Source organism: Cetorhinus maximus, chromosome 17, assembly GCF_964194155.1.
Source record: "Cetorhinus maximus chromosome 17, sCetMax3.hap1.1, whole genome shotgun sequence".
Lineage (NCBI taxonomy): Eukaryota > Metazoa > Chordata > Chondrichthyes > Lamniformes > Cetorhinidae > Cetorhinus > Cetorhinus maximus.
In genome coordinates, this window is record NC_135895.1 from 54,191,969 (window position 1) to 54,206,435 (window position 14,467).

Here is a 14,467-nt window from a genome sequence, read left to right on the forward strand (position 1 = left end):
GGATCCTCCTCTCCAGTGAGTTGTTTAATTGCCCACCACCATTCGCGACTGGATGTGGCAGGACTGCAGAGCTTAGATCTGATCCATTAGTTGTGAGATCACTTAGCCCTGTCTATCACTTGCTGCTTATGCTGTTTGGCACAGAAGTAGTCCTTGTTATAGCTTCACCAGGTTGACACTTTATTTTTAGGTATGCCTGGTGCTACTCCTGGCATGCCCTTCTGCACTCTTCATTGAGCCAGGGTTGATCCCCTGGCTTGATGGTGCTTGATTGTAATGCATGGACATTTTTTTGCAGCTTTTTACAGCTTTATTACATTATTTGCAGGTCTGCAGGTCCCTGAGGCAGCTGTCTGCCTTCAGAGAGGTCTCGCGCAGCGCTCACACGCGCCCGCAGTGATGTCGTCGCCCGCCTGCTTCCCGCCCCCACCTTGACAATGTGGAGCTTTTCAGTGCACATTTCACACTTGCTGGCCAATCATTGACCAGCCAACCTGAAATCGCGGTCGGGGCCGATCGCGGTCAGGGGTGCATTTCCTGGTCACTCCTGGGCCCACTGCTCATGCGCGCCCGACGACCAAATAATTCAGGCCTTAGTTTCATTCTTCCATATGATTGCTTCAGTGAGAGTTAAATATCAATGTTACTTTATGCTGGCCCTTCACCTTTCTGAACTGTTTTCTTCAACTCCCCCTTCACATGGTGCAATTCAACCTTTTTGGGGTACAGTGTGATGTTTTAGCAAGTAAAAGTGACTTACCTTCATGCTAATAATAGCAAGTTTAATGCAAGAACTACATTATGATACCGCTTGAACAAAAGTACCACTATTAGCAGCCCGTGAAAAAAATAAAGAGATCAGAGTAGCAAAGAGGCTCAGAGAGAGAGATAAATCTGAACATTTACCCATCCTCTTCAGAAAAAATAGTGAAATCAGCTATTTGCTCACCTACTCTCTCAACCAGTGTGGGTAAGGTGAATTGGCATGCAGGGGTATGAAAGAATAAAACATATAAATCATTACCTTAAGCTTTAACTTTCTATGCAAATAGTTTTATAACTTTATAATAAATGGACCTGGATTTGTGCATGAAATATAGTATAGGTAAGGAGGGAGAGCTGGTGGAACTGTGGAAACAAAACCTATTTAAATCTGATTTTAAAATTCCCTCCCTCTTAATTTCTCCTGTTCTTCCTTGCAACAGAAACTATGGTTGATTTTCTTCCCCTTTCTTGCCCAGGGCTTTTGAGTCAGATTAAGGAAGGAGGTAAATGTATTGGAGGCGGTTCAAAGGAGGTTTACTAGATTGATACCTGGAATGAGTGGGTTATCTTATGAGGAAAGGTTGGACAGACTGGGCTTGTTTCCACTGGAGTTTAGAAGAGTGAGGGATGATTTGATTGAAGTATACAAGATCCTGAAGGGCCTTGACAAAGTGGACGTCGAAAGGCTGTTTCCTCTTGTGGGTGAGTCCAGAACTAAAGGTACTCTTTTAAAATTAGGGGTCACCCTTTTAGCACAGAGATAAGGAGAATTTGTTTTCTCTCAGAGGGTTGTACGACTTTGGAATTCTCTGCCTCAGAAATCGGAGATCAAGGTAGATTCTTGTTACACAAGGGAATCAAAGGTTATCGGGATTAAATGGGAACGTGGAAATCTAAACACAAGAAGATCAGCCATGATCTTACTGAATGGCGGAGCAGGCTCGAGGAGCCAAATGGTCTACTCCTTTCCCCATTCCTTATGTTCTTATTGTGGCACCCCTACCCCTACACCAGCTAATATCAGCGGAGAAGGGATGTCCTGTAGATGCAGGGGGTAAGGAAAAAGATCACAGAGGCAACTAATGTGTTGAATGTGGGAGTAGATAGCTGAGGAGTTCACAGCCAGGAACACTAGCCCCCGCATGACTGCTGCAAAAAAATTAAATGATTTAACACACGTGTTCAAGTAAGATCCCTTCTCACAAAGACACTTCTCAATAACTATATTACCAGCATCACAATCTCAACACATTGCATCTGTCACCTAACTGTAGACTGACATTCACACAACCCATACTATTGCCTCCTTCACAGGCACAGCTCACATGTTAGAGGGATGTACACACACACACACACCAATACTAATTCACAATCATTACTCTTTCTCACAGTGCATGTGCCACTATAGGAGAATGTATGTGCTGAGACTGGAGGTTGTGAATGAAGATAGGTTTGGCAGTTACGGATCAGGAATAGTTGTCGATATGTAAGAAAGTTGGAGCAGCCACATACCTCTGGGTGAGCTGTTCCCTGCTCTGTCTACAGCCACGACACATCTTTTATCAAAGCAGTTGTCTACAAGGTTTCCTCAATAGCCCCGTTTCTAAATGTGGTACTGAGCTATCCAGACCTCGAATTGGTTCCTATAAACTCTGAGTTAGCAAATGACAGTCTTTGCAGCAATTAGCCACTTTAATTGATCTCAGTATCCCTGGGTTAGAGAGGAAAAAAATTATCCAGATTCTCATTGCTGATCATGAACCAATGATCCCTGCTGGAAATATATGTATATATGTTAGCCAAATTTTCCAGCCCCTCAGGCTGGCAGGTTCTTCCGGTCCCACCGATGTGAGTGGAGGTTTCAATGGCTCGTCCGCCCTGCCGCAAGGGAACCCACTGCGGGGGGGTGCTGGAGTGAGGAGTGATTTCAGATGCTCCTTCGGCTGAATAGCTTACTAAGCTTTGCTACCAAATGGTAACCAAAGTTATCACAGCATAAATCACTACCTCCAGAAGGGGTATGGCAAGAATCTTGAAGGAGGGAAAAAATTGAAACTTCCAACCATTGATTTCTGTTCATTGAATATATCTTGGCCAGGAAATTCTTAGGAACTGCTCCTGCTGGGAGTATGGCAAAAACCTCTTAGTCCATACAAATGGCAGAGTAATGCCAATGGAGTGGGAGCAGTTCAGAGTAATTTTATAGCCACAGAAAACACACAATTTTATAAATGGTAAGAACCATTATGTCTTTCCCTCGCAGGTGTGGAGTGTTACGCCTGGTATGTTGTACAACACTTGCATTGTTGTTCACTGCTAACATGGTAGTTTCACAAAACTCAGTTTTGGAAAGCATACACACTCATTTTGTTCTTCCTCCCTTTTTGCATGTTCATACTTGCGAGGATGAAAAATATGATACTTGAATTCCTTTTTACATTTGCTTTGTTATCCTTTTCAGCTTTCTCCAGCTCCAGCCTGTCTCTTGTTATAATTCTAAAAAATTTCCCATCTTTCTGATTAGGCTGAATCCAGTGGTACACAACCTTGACACTCTTCTGACACTGTTTAAAACTGAGGTTGATAGATTTTTGGTGGGCAAAAATATTAAAGATTATGGAACCAAGTGCGAAGTAGATGGACTTACAGGTTAGCCATGATCTAATTGAATGGAAGAACAGGCCCTAGAGGCTTAATGGGCCACACCTGCTCCCCAGTTTCTCTACTTATTTCATTGCTATACCCCTGCTCTCTTAAATTCTCTCCCAAAACTATTTTGTCTTGCTACGGGTGGAATTTTCTGTGCCCGTTGGCAATGGGCAGCATGGCAGGCGTGAGCGGACAATATGGCAGGAAGGCCAAAAATCGGTTTCATGACGTCGTGCAACCAGTTTGCAATCATCCGCTCCACCCGTTAATGGCGGGCTGCCTATCCCACTGCTGAACGTCGGGAACTTCATTTTAATACATCTATATCATTATAAGCCCTGCTCGCCAGAATCATCCCCCCCCCCCCCCCACGCTAGATCATCCAGGCACATTGGCATTGACGCACACCGACATGTTTCACAACTTTACATAAGCAACGTGCACCTGGTGAGCTGCACTTCACCCAGGATTTCGAGGTTTGTTAGCTACCTTTCTTAGGGCAGCACTCGTGGTCATTAGCGCCAGGCTTCGCAGACAGCACCACATCTCTTTTAAGGCGGCTCACGGGCAGGTCTCTACCTACTAGACCAGCCATAAGACGGGGGTGGCTTTTCAACGGCTGCAGGGCATGGCTTGCTTGGCGAAGGAGGAGAAGTGGCCTCAGGAAAGAGAAGAGGCTGCAGGGTGAGGGCTGTACTGAGGAAGAGGGGTATCCCAGGGATTGTGTGGGGGCACATGCTGATCTGTGCAAGTAGCCTCAAGATGGTGAGGGCTGAGGAGGCAGTCTCCAGAGGAGCTGAAGCCAGATGGTGATGTGAGGGTTTGTGTGAGATGGTGAATGGTAATTTCTCTTGAGCTGGCAGTGAGTGAAATGCCAGTGAATGTTTGATGACCTTGTGAGTGTGTGAGCTTAGAATGATGAGATGGTTGCCTTACCTTGGCATGAGATCATTCATCTGTTTTCTGCACTGAATGGCCGACCTCTTGTGTGCGGAATTGCCACTGCCTTCAAAGCCGGAGTGGCGAGACTTATGGCCTTCTGAGGTCAGAGTCGGGGTAGAGAACATCACAGCGGGCCTCCATGGTGTCCAGAAGGCATCCCAGGGGTGTGTCGCTGAATTGGGGGGCTGTACTCTTCTTGGCTTTTGGGGCCATGCCTTCACATGTGCCTTCCTGGGCTGCAAGCATGGAGAAGTGTGCACGCAGCTGCAGTTTATATATGGTGCCCTGCATGAGGAATTGGTGAGATAACGGCATGGTGGGCAAATCGGAGGCTGCCCGCCAGCAAGATGGCGTGTTTCCTGTGGCCGCTTAATTAATGAGGCAGGAACGAAATGACGCAGCACATAAAGCCACCATTGCAGCCGGCGAGTAAAACATCCATTTTCCCACCCACTACTGCACTTAGTGCTAATCTGGGACGATTCTGCCCTGCATCTCTCCCTGTCTTTAAGAACCATCTCTTCAACTGTGCATTCTGTCTACCCGCACCCTTCACTAAATTTCTCACATTCATCTACATCAAGAATACTATAACATTGGTAAAATAGTCCAAAGGCTTCAATTTACTAAGAGATGTCACCTTTCATGTGTTAAATAATGGAAACCCCCTCACCCCATGGCAAGACAATACAATTCTATCAACATAGAGGTTTAAGGTCAGCACAAAACATATTAGGGCCACAGAAAGGATTGATTTAAGGTTCAAAAGATGAGGACTGTGTTGTGGAATACTACTCAAGCACAGTACAGTCATTATAGAGTGTAGTTTTCAGGCTTGTTCCATTATTGCAGGCTTTAGGGATTTCTACAAGTTTAGACATCACCAATGAAAAATCTCCTGCCTTTTGAAGACCTGGAGATGAATTTGTAGCTAATTAAGGTAGAAATAGTGAGAGAGAGTAAAGACAGAGGCAGCTACAAGCAGTGGAATTGACAATGCAATGTATTCTTGCTTTTGTCCATTTACCAGTTAAGAGAGAAACGCTATCATTTGCATCGAGATCTAACTTCTCCTCAGAGAAAACATTCCGTATTTTGCAATAAGGTATTTGCACAGTTAGTCAATCACTTTTTTGCCTGTCATTTGGCAGAGAATTTGATTACACTGTCAATTCAAAGACACACGTTATGAGCAATTGCATCTGGCTTGTGAGACAAGGAACAGATAACATGCATTATATTATAAATCATTCAGGTAAAATTTTAAAAAGGAACAAAATTATCAGGTGAAGGGAATGGATAATTGCTGAAAAAAAATCATTGAAAATTAGGAAAAATAAAGGAGCTGAGAAAAAGAAATATCCATTGCCTGCAACATTGAGGACTTTAGTAGGATTTAATACCAAAAATAAAATGTAGAGCAAGGTCACAGTGTAGCCTATGTCAGTTAATGGGCATGCTGTTAATTGGAACATTGATTTAAAGGAAACATTTGCTGATTTATTCCCCATGCAGAAGACTGCTGCTTCATTAGGCTAGGGTTCCTTCTAGAGTGGAATGATTGTTAAAGGAAAAGGATAGCACAGAGGCAGTGCAATCAATATAAAGTATTCCTGCCATTCCCCACCTCCCTCCCCACCCGCCATCACATCTTATCCTCCAGTGCTTTGTCCAAATAGACATTATTCATATGAGAATCTAGTGGTCACTTTAACTCACTGCTGTAAATTCACTCGTAACCCCTGCTTAAATCCATGCTGCAGTTAAAGGATTCAGAAGAAATGAAAACACTAACATGGTTGGCTTCATTTATCCCAAAAGCTTTAAATGTAAAATGGAAAGCGTGAGATGAATCACAATGATAGTGTAGGTAAAGGACTACTGGGATAAAACCAGAACAGAGCTGGTGAAATTAGCACATCCAAATATAGATCCACATCATTCCTCTTATACAAGTTCCTCTCTGCCACATAGAGTCTGCTCACTTGCCAGAAATAGACTGGATATTATGGCTGAGATATTCCCTTGTGAAATGCTGAACATACCAGAGATAATGTGACCCAATTTCTTGATTAAAACCGCAGTACAAAAACGATATAATATACTGGAAAGCAAATATTTCAGAAAGGTTTAAGTAATGAAGTAAAATTGCACTTAGAAACTAAGAAGTTAGTATTTACCAGCAGAAAATTAACACAGGTTAACAAGGTATGTTAAATGCATTCAGTGGATATTTTTGAAGGTTAGTGAAGAATAGCGCAGAATAACACTTGAAGTCCAGATGTCTTTTTTTTGCCCCCAGTTTTCTTCTAATTTAGGGTGCAAGCTTGTGTTTGGGTACAGTTTTTTATGTACTGGCAATCTCCTGGTGCATCAGCCAAGTGACCATTCTTCAAAAAGTAATAACCGGTTAAATAGACGATTGAAAGAAAAAGATTCTTTAAAAGTTTAATGGAACAAGACAGGCACAAGGGATTAGTACTATTGCTCATCTGCAGTCTGAGGCCAAACAGCCTGTTTCTGTATTGTGTATTAATCATAGAACCATCACAGCTGAGCACAAACCTTGTAGAGGAGAAGTCCTGTCTTCACACTGAGGACATCCTCCATCATGTAGTGTGGCACTACCACTGTACTAAATGGGATAAATTCTAGCTAGCCATCAACAGCACAGGAGTTTATTGATCACAATCTCTAATCTCATGGGGCCAGCATATCCCTCACTCTACAATTAACTTCAAGCCAGGGAATTGACTTTGGTCTATGGTTTGGGCTAGAAAGCTAGTTTTGGGAATGGAGATAATGAAATTGCCAGATAGTTGTAAAAACCTATCTGGTTCACTAATGTCCTTTAGAGAAGGAAATCTGCCGTCCTTACCTGGTTTGGTCTACATGTGACTCCAGGCCCACAGCAATGTAGTTGACTCTTAACTTGCCTTAAAATGCCTTAGCAAGCCACATAGTTGTATCAAACTGCTATGATAGAATTAAAACAGAACAGACCATGTGTATCGACCAGGGCACTGTTTATGGCAAAGACATAATCAGCCCAGTTTACTCTACAAAGCCCCCCTCACTAACATCTGGGGACTTGTGCAAAAATTGGGAGATCTGTCCTATAGACTAGTCAAGCAACAACCTAACAGTCATATTCACTGAATCATACCTTCCAGCCAATGTCTCAGACTCCTCCATCACCGTCGCTGGGTATATTCTGTCCCCCCAGCAGGATAGAGCCACTCGAGGTGGAAGAACCATGGTATACAATCAGGAGGGAGTGGCTGTGGAAGTCATCAATAGTGACTCAGGACCCCATGAAGTCTTATCAGGTCAAACATGGGCAAGAAAATTTACTACTGATTATCATCCACCTCCCTCCCTCATATGATGAATCAGTGCTTCTCCATATTGATCACCACTTGGGAGAAGCACTGAAGGTAACAAGGGCTCAGAATATACTCTGGGTGAGGGATATCAATATCCATCACCAAGAATATCTCTTCAGCGCCACTACTGATAAAGCTGGCTGACAAAGCTGGACATACCTGTCAGACTGGACCTGGTGACCAGTCAGGGTCAAGCTGCCTAGTTTAAATTTCAAACAATGCTCGGCATTTAACTGTCAGTCACCATCGATTGGTGTATTATCCATGGCAACGCCTCCACCAATCAGAGTCCACTTGCCAAACAATCAGCACTCTCTTCTCATACAGTATAAATTATTGTTTTCCCTTATATTAGCATTCTTGCAAAGTGTCCTAATGAGTACAAGATGAAAAGCTTCAACATGTCTCTTTTTTCAGCAAAGTAGCGGTTGGTGCCATTAACAGTGCTTTCAAGTGTCAAATACAGACAAATAACATGCTTACAAATCCTCAGTTTGGATTCTGACAGGATCACTTAGCTCTTGGCTCACTATAATCTTGGTTCAAACATGGACAAAAGAGCTGAATTCCAGAGGTGAGATGAGAGTGACTGCCCTTGGCATCATGGCAGCATTTGACGGAGTGTGGCATCAAGGAGCCCTAGTAATATTGAAGTCAATGGAAATTAAGGGTAAACACCTTTCTGCTGATTGGAGTCATATCGAGCACAAAGGGCAATGTCCTAGACCCAACCATCTTCAGCTGCTTCATAAATGGCCTTCCTTCCATCACTGGGTGAGAAGTGGGGACAGTTTCTGATGATTACACAGTGCTCAATCCTATTTTTAGCTCCTCACAAAATGAAACAGTTCATGCCTGAAAACAAGGCCCCGACAGCTTTCAGGCTTGCGCTAACATTTGGCAAGTAACATTCGTACCACACAAGCATCAGCAATGACCATGTCCAACAAGAAAAAAATCTAACTGTCTCCCCTTGACATTCAATGACATTATCATCGCTGGATCTTACACCATCAACCTCCAGGAGTTACCATTGACCACAAACTTAACGGGAGCAGTCACTTAAATACAGTAGCTACAAGAGCAGATGTGAGTTGTGGAAATCCTGCACTAAACTACTCACATCCTGACTCCCCATAGCCTGTCCACCATCTACAAGACACAAGTCAGGAGTGTGATGGAATACTCCCCACTGGCCTGGATGAGTGCAGCTCCAACAACACTCAAGAAGCTCAAGTTTTATGTTTTTGGTTATCAGGTTCGCTTTGTCTGGAGAACGCTAGCTGCGTCCTTGATGTTGACACGTTAGTTGGTGCTTGAAACAATATGGGCAGGGAGAGCGGTTAACTGAACAAACACTTGTAGTTTATTAGAACGAAGAACAGAGCACTAACACAATGTGTGCTTCTTCAATCACCTCAAGCTCTAGACTTACAATTACCCAAGAAGCCTGTGCTGTGTAGCGATTGGTCAATACAGTCACATGGTCAACTAACAACATTCTCTTAAAGATACATAGCACTCCACTTTACCACATCCCTCCCCCTTTACTTGAAAGTACAATTAACAAGCATCACAACACCCCGATTATTTACATGAATAACTATTTACAAGTCAAGTCTCTCAGGAGGCTTCCTCAGACGTATCGAGTGTCATAGCTCAACGGTCTCGGCTGGTTTTTCAGAGACCCCTTCTTAGGGTCAACTGTCCACCAGGCTCTTCGGTAGAAGCGGGCAAGTTTGTGTCTTCCACCCTCTCAGGCCCAACAGGCCCCACCAGTACTTCCAAATTGTGTGACAATTCTTCCACATGCGGTGCAGACTTAAATGCAAATGATGATGGCATTCCTTCTTGTGGGACTGTCTCTCTTCTCCAGGGATGATCCACGTGTCATCGAATTATTCGGCTGTTTACTGACGCATTATAGGAGAAAGGTCCTGTCACGGCACTCACTTTGCCTAATAGCTAATTGGGCTATTGGTTCTTCGCGAGAACTGTGTCTCCCGCCGTGAAATTTCTTTCATGATTATGGCCATCATATCTAGCCTTCTGGGCCTCTTGGCTTCTCTCCACCTCCTCACTAAATTCGGCCTGATAAGAGTTAGATGGGTGCAGAGACGTCTCTTCATTAGTAATTCAGCGGGGGCAATATCGGTGTTCGTGTGTGGCATTGTCCGGTATGTGAACAGGAACCATGACAATCTGGTGCTGATGGAATCCCAATCAAGCTTTTTCATCCCAGACTTAAAAATTTGGACCGCCCGCTCAGCCAAACCATTAGAGGCGGGGTGGTAAGGCGAGGTTTTGATATGAGTTATTCTGTTGAGGGTTGTAAACCTGCGGAACTCCCCGTTGATAAATGTAGTCCCGTTATCTGACACGAGCACTTCTGGTAACCCGTGCACTGCAAAACTCTGTCACAAATGGTCTATAATGGCAGCAGACGTGGGTGACCGGACTTCGTAGACATCCATCCACTTGGAGTTGGTGTCCATTAGTAAAAGGAACATTGTGCCCATGAAGGACCCCACATAGTCGACGTGAAGACGCATCCATATCACCCTGGCCATTCCCAGGGGTGCAATGGAACTAAGGGAGGTAGCTTTTGTACCTGCTGGCATTGAAGACAACTTTTGATGTCTGTGTCCGTCCCTGGCCACCACAAGTAGTTGTGCGCGAGCATCTTCATCCTACTAATGTCAGAGTGAGCGCTATGTAATTCGGCCAGTAATGGTCTTCACCCTCTCGGGGGCACGATTAACCTTGCTCCCCAGACCAATATGCCATCCTGGCAGGTGAACTCATATCTGCAGATGAAATAGGGCTTCATGTCATCAGGCTCACCTGACCATCCATTCAAGACTTGCTCCAAGATGTGATTTCGGCTTGTCCACTCACGGATTTGTTTGGCCTGGACAGGGGAGGAATCCAAAAAATTTAGTACTAAGACAAGTTCCTGGGGATTTGGAACCTTCATGTTGTTATCTGGCAGGGGGAGGCAGCTCAGCACGTCAGCATGTGTGATCTGGTTTCCCAATCGGTGAATAAAAGTGTATTCATAAGCAGCCAATATCAGTGCCCACTTCTGGATGCGAGCAGATGCGATGGGGGGGGTATCGCCTTATCCTCACCAAATAATCCCAGCAGAGGCTTGTGATCGGATATAATGTGAAAATGGCGACCGTGGAGGTACTGATGGAATTTCTGAACACCAAACACAACAGACAAGCCCTTCTTCTCAATTTGAGAATATTATCATTATGCAGCACTGAGTGTGCGAGATGTATAACCAATGGGTCGTTCGGAGCCATCCGCCATCCGCCATCCGATGTGAAAGTACAGCCCCTAATCTACAAGGGGATGCATCGCAAGTTAAAATCAATTCCTTCTTTGGGTCAAAGTGGACCAGTAGGGCTGATGACCTCAGCAATTGCTTTACCTTCAGAAACGTATTGTGGTGTGGAGCTTGGCAAATCCATTTATGGTTTTTCTTAAGCAATGCGTATAACAGAGCCAGTGTGATTAATAGGTTTGGGAGAAATTGCCCATAGTAGTTTATCATGCCTAAGAAGACCTTTAATTCTGTGGTATTTCTCAGTGCAGGTGCCTTGCGAATAGCCTTGACCTTTTCTTCTATGGGATGCAGGCCCTTCACGTCGACCTCATGGCCCAAATAAACTACCACTTTGGCTTGGAATAGATATTTTTCTCGTTTCAAGCGTACCCCCACTTGTGAGAAGCGCTTCAGCACCTCCTCCAAATTAGCTAAGTGCTCTTCGTCAGTTCGTCCAGTGACTAAGACATCATCCAGATAAACAACAACATGGGGAAGTCCCTGAAGCAGATTTTCCATGGTAGGCTGGAAAATAGTACACGCCGATGAGACCCCAAAGGGTAGTCGAGTACATTGATACAATCCTCGATGTGTATTGCTCGTCATGAATTCTCTAGAGCCTTCTTCCAACTCTACCTGCTGGTAGGCGTGACTCATATCAAGTTTTGAATATGTGATACCCCCTGCCAATTTCGAATATAATTCAGCGATCTTCGGCATCGGGTGTCCATCAAGTTTGGCCACTCCGCTTACAGTTAACTTATAGTCACCGCATAAGCGAACACCTTGGTCTGGCTTCAGTACGGTTACTGTAGGTGCCGCCCACTCGGAAAATTGCACCGGTTATAAGACACCCAACTTATCCAGCCTGTTTATCTCAGTCTTGACCTTGTCCCATAGAGCATAAGGGACTAGTCTGACTCTGATAAATCTGGGGGTTGCGTTAGGGTCTACATGGATTTTGGTGTGTAGCCCACGAATCCTTCCTAGCTCGTCACTGAAAATGGGAGAGTACTTTTGTAACAATTCCTGTAAGTTTCTCGTTCAGATTTGAAAAATCTCGGCCCATTACAATTTAATCTTTTTGAGCCAGTTGCAACCAATTAAAGTGGGACCTGCCCCAGCTACTGCTATAAGGGGTAAATTTGCAGACTGATCCCCATACTGCACCAGGACTTGACATATTTCACTCTTATTTCTTCACCCATGTATGTTTTTAATTTAGTATCTGATTGTTCCAAACTTAAATGATGGACTCCTTTATTCAAGTCTCTGAACGTATGTTCTCCTATGACAGAGGATGATGTCCCAGTATCGACTTCCATCTTGATGGGTTGTTCATTGACTCTAATGACTACCTGGACTGGCTCAGTTCTACCCACTTTCAGGTTGTATAATAAATAGATGACAGATTCTGCTTCCTCTGGTTCTTCAACGAGACAGATTTCACGATTTCTACCATTGTTTTTAAAATGCTGTCTCAACCTATCTTGACAGTGCCGCATTATGTGATCATAGTGGTGGCAGAAAAAGTATTTGATATTTCTGAACTGTCGATCGCCTGCAGGCTGCCTGGATGCATTTCTCTCATTAATGTTGTGGGTATTCACTGTAGTACTGTTGTTCTTCAATGGTCTGTACATAGTGGGTGTTCCCCGCTATTCTGCGGAGTCCAACATTTTCACACCTTTTGTTACCAACCCTTGCCGCCCTACAAGATGGACAGCGTCATTTTCTGTATCTTTTATTGCCTCCGAGTCTCTAACAGCGCTCTCCATGGCTGTTGCCAATTCTAATGCTTTACTGAAGTCTAGATTAGTTTCAGATAGCAATTGCTTTTGAATAGCATCGTCCCCGATTCCACATATCAATTGGTCTCTCAACATGATATTAATTGAAGTTCCGAACTCACAATATTCCGTTAATTCCTTTAAAGCAGCTACGTAGCCAGCGATTGTCTCTCCTGGAAGCCTATTCCTCGAATTGAATTTAAAACGCTGCATAGTGACTGAGGGCTTTGGCTTCAGGTGTTTTTTACAATGGTTACTAAGTTGTCAAAAGTCTTTGTATCGAGGGTGTTAGGTGACGTGAGACTGCGGATCAGTCCATACTTTTTGCTCCCACATGTGGACAAAAGAATCGCCCTCTTGTTGCCCTCCCCCGCAATGTCATAAAGAAGAACGCTAGGTGTTCGACATAATGAGACCAGTCATCAGAAATGGGGTTGAATGGTTCAAGCTGCCCAAACCGCGGCATACTCAATGACTAAGAAGACTGCGCTTTCAAACGGCTTTCAAGGTAGTGGCGAAGTAACATAGCTAGCTTACCGTGGCTTTCTTGATTTCTGTCAATTGATCCAGTTTATCCTTGTTGCCAGTTTTATGTTTTTGGTTATCAGGTTCACTTTGTCCGACGAACACTAGCTGCGCCCTTGATATTAACATATGAGTTGGTGCTTGAATCAATATAGGCAGAGAGACCGATTTACTGAACAAACACTGGTAGTTTATTGGAACTAAGAACAGAACACTAACAGCATGTGTGCTTCCTCAATCAGCTCCAGCTCTAGACTTACAGTTACCCAAGAAGCCCGCACTGTGTAGCGATTGGTCAATATAGCCATATGGTCAACTAACTACATTCTCTTAAAGGTACATAGCACTCCACTTTACCACACTCAACAGCATCTAGGACAAAGCAGTCCACTTGATTGGCACTCCATCCACCACCTCACACATTCACTCCCTCCACCACAAGTGCACCGTTTCTGCAGTTTGACAATGCACTGCAGCAACTCACCAAGGCTTCTTTGTCAGCACCTTCCAAACCCATGATCTCCACTACCTACACCACATAGACTGCAGTGATTCGAGGATGCAGCTCACCACCACCTTCTCATGGGCAATTAGGAACGGATAATAAATTCTGGCCTTGCCAGCAATGTCCACATCTAGTGAACAAATTAAGACAGTTAAGAAATAGAAACAGCCATTTTTCTCCTTGAGCCTGCTCCACATTAAAATCATGTGGCTTTAACTTCTTCATTTTTCTGCCTGCCCCCATTAGCTTTGATTCCCTTGTAGATCAAAAATCTGTCTAATTCAGCCTTGAATATATCCCATAACCTAGTCTCCACTGTTCACTGGGGTAGTGAATTCCAAAGATTAACAACCTTCTGAGAAAAGAAATTCTTCCTTGCTTCCATCTTAAATGGGAGACCCCTTATTTTAAAACTGTGCCCCCTAGTTCTAGATTCTCCCACAAGAGGAAACACCCTCTCAGCACCTACCCTTTCAAGCCCCCTCAGAACCTTCTATGTTTCAATAAGATCACCTCTCATTCTTTTAAACTCCAATGAGTATAGGGCCAACCTCATAACACAACCCCTCAT

General features: G+C 44.0%; 1 protein-coding gene across 1 annotated transcript in view; it reads left to right on the forward strand.

Annotated features, from left to right (window-relative positions):
• dab1a (DAB adaptor protein 1a) overlaps nt 1-14,467 on the forward strand; it is a 473,747-nt gene that overhangs the window by 327,852 nt on the left and 131,428 nt on the right. The window lies entirely within an intron of this gene.